The sequence below is a fragment of the Desmodus rotundus genome, chromosome 5 (assembly GCF_022682495.2).
Source record: "Desmodus rotundus isolate HL8 chromosome 5, HLdesRot8A.1, whole genome shotgun sequence".
NCBI classification, from domain to species: Eukaryota; Metazoa; Chordata; class Mammalia; order Chiroptera; family Phyllostomidae; genus Desmodus; species Desmodus rotundus.
The window spans coordinates 64,592,834-64,595,657 of NC_071391.1; the positions used below are offsets into that span (position 1 = coordinate 64,592,834).

General features: G+C 43.0%; 1 pseudogene; it reads left to right on the forward strand.

Moving 5' to 3' along the window:
* Positions 1 to 1,977: 1,977 nt before the first annotated feature.
* LOC112317524 (transcription factor E2F6 pseudogene) lies at positions 1,978 to 2,598 on the forward strand (annotated as a pseudogene).
* Positions 2,599 to 2,824: the final 226 nt, after the last annotated feature.

Sequence of the window (2,824 nt, forward strand, 5' to 3'; positions counted from 1 at the left end):
TTTCTCCTATGATTTTTTTTGTTTTATTTCCTAGAAAATGTCCTCAAATTTTATCTCTCCATTCTTCTGTATTGTTAAATGTCTACCTTATTATGTTTTTATCTCCTAATATTTACTCCTTAGTGCTTTCTATTTTAACATCCATTCTTTCTTTTTTTTAAACGTTTTTTAAAATCGTTGTTCAAATAGTTTTCTGCCTTTCCCCCCCACCCCTCCCCACCACACCAGCCCTCTCCACCTCTCTCCCCTGTTTCCACCCCCCTTGTTCTTGTCCATGAGTCCTTTATAATTGTTCCGGCAAACCCTTCACCCCCATTCCTTATTTCTTGAATGCAAGGATAACTACTCCATTTCTGAGGACTTTAATATTTTCATTATAATTTTTTCAAGTTTCCTTCTGCATTTTCTGTTTCCTCAAATTTTCTTGTGGTTTGTAAGTTTTGGCACCTAGCTTTCACATTAGATAATTTTCTTAAAACTTGGGCAATTCTTGGCTCTGCATTCATTTTTAAGAGTGAGGCACTAAGAAGCTGATTGGAAACTCTGTGTGCGAACAGGGTTGACTGGTGGCCCACAGGGTGCTGAGGCAGCTACTTTTTTTGTTTGTTTGTTTGACTCTGCCCCTTCCTGCCCTTCAAATATCAGTATCTATCGGCCTTTCCTCTTGGGCTGCCTTGAGAGTATGAGCCTGATTGCCAGAATTCCTATAGGGGAGGGTAATGGTGGGAGGTGAGGTAGACAGAGAGGCCTATATATTTCACTGTTCAGAATGCAAATTCTGACTTAGTCTCTGTTTTTAGTAAAATACCAAAGACAAGGAAGGCTCTACCCACAGAGATTGTATTTTAATTACTCTAAGGGGTCCTCACTTTAATAATTTGTAAAGGCTCACCAGTTAACTCTAACCCATAGACAGGGAAGATGGAAAGTCCATTGCAGTAAAGTAGTGAGGACAGGCGGATGGGGGACACCGTGAGTTCTTACCTGTGTCCTGGGGAAGACAGAGAGGCTTCCAAGAAAAGGTCACATTTAAATTGAGTTCACTTGTGAATTTGGAATTTGAAACCTTAGGAAAATGTTGCTAGAGATCTGTCTTTATATTTTGTGTGTGTGTTGGGAGCAAGAGGCAGTCCTGCCATCAGGGGTGCAACCTGATTTGTTGTGCCAACACTGCTGGAGAAACACCAAGGACGGGACAGATGCTTCTCTCTAGCTTCCTCACTAGTCGTCAGAGTGGTCTCTCATTATTTTCTAATTCCCCAAATCATGCCTTATGGTCGATTAATATTTTGAATCCACAGTTTCTCCATTAATCTTAATCTTATCAGCAATATATTTACAAATTATTTTCTAGAAGGTTTCTGCAGAAGACAAATACCATGTGTTGTAATTTTTGCTCTTCTAGTTCCCAATGATAATTTTCCGGGTTTGAGTGCCTGGGCTTTCTCCACTTTCACACCATCACTTGATATGCACAGGGTCCACCCTGGAGTGGCTCTTTTAAGACACCTCTTCTGTGCCTTCGGGAAGCTGGCGGCCAAGGTGTCCTGGGAGTCACGGGTCACCCTGTTTTCGTCCAGTCTGCATTATAACTCCTGGAACAGTGGGCATGGCACGTTTGGCCATGGCCAGAAAGCCAGGGGCACTTTCAAGCCCACCGTGAGGCTCTGTTTGTGCTTGGCTCTGGGAACGGCATGTTGAGGGTGCCTGACTGGACCAGGAGAAGGCAGAGAGCTCAGTGGGGGAAAGGTCAAGGGGCAGCTGGCTGGGCAGGAGGAATTAGCAGCAGCCAGCATGGAAACTTCCCAGCCTGCTTGTGGAGCCAGCAGGGGAGACCACACCAATGTGGAGGGCTTGCTGCCATCAAAAATAAAGTTTAACTTAGAAGATAATGCACAATAGGTGTCTATGAGAAAAACTCTAAAAGTGAAGGGACCTCGTTGTGATGTATCACTGATTTATTTAACTTGGAAAGTTATGGATCTTGACAGAAATGCTCCTGGGGGTATTCTTGACTTAAGGTTGCAACAAACCTGGGAGTACGGAAACTAAGAGTGTATAACATCACCAACGTCTCTGTTGGGATTGACCTGGTTGGAAAAAATCTAAGAACCACTTTCGAAGGGCAGGATCTGATCTCGGCAATTTTAGAGCAGTGTCTCTGCAGAAGAAGATGCAGGAGGAACTTTCTGCCTTAGCAGCCATGGAAGGTGCTCTGGATGAGTTAATGAAGGACTGTGCTCAGCAGCTGTTTGAGTTAACAGATAACAAAGAAAATGAAAGACTAGCTAGCATGTGTGATGTACCAAGATATTCATAGCATTCAAGCCGTCCATGAACGTAGTCATGGCAGTGAAAGCTCCAGCAGAAAGCCAACTGGATGTCCCAGCTCCAGAGAAGACTCTATCACAGTACATACAGGGAGCACCAAAGAGCCCATTGAGGGTTCTCTTTGTGGGAAGTAGAAGGGGATCACTCAAGTAGTTAGGTGTCTGAAGGTTAGGGACCCCCTCATCTAAAAGCAAACACCTAGAAAACCCTGATAAAGAAGAAAATCCTCCTTAGCAAAGTGGAGAATTGCTTGAAGTGGGCAACTGATAGGATTTGAGAGTTCATGTGTTGAGTATTTGGGGGACATCCCATGTGGATGATTATGCACCAACTTTGATTCTCAGATCAATAAATGACCCATGAAGTTCCCTCATTCTCAGTCAGTATTAAGGCCAATTGTGTCTTTGAATAGTTCACTGCTTAGATTACTGGATTATTATGGTTTCCACATTTGAAAACAACTCTTTGTAATTATTCAGTGCTTTTTATTAGT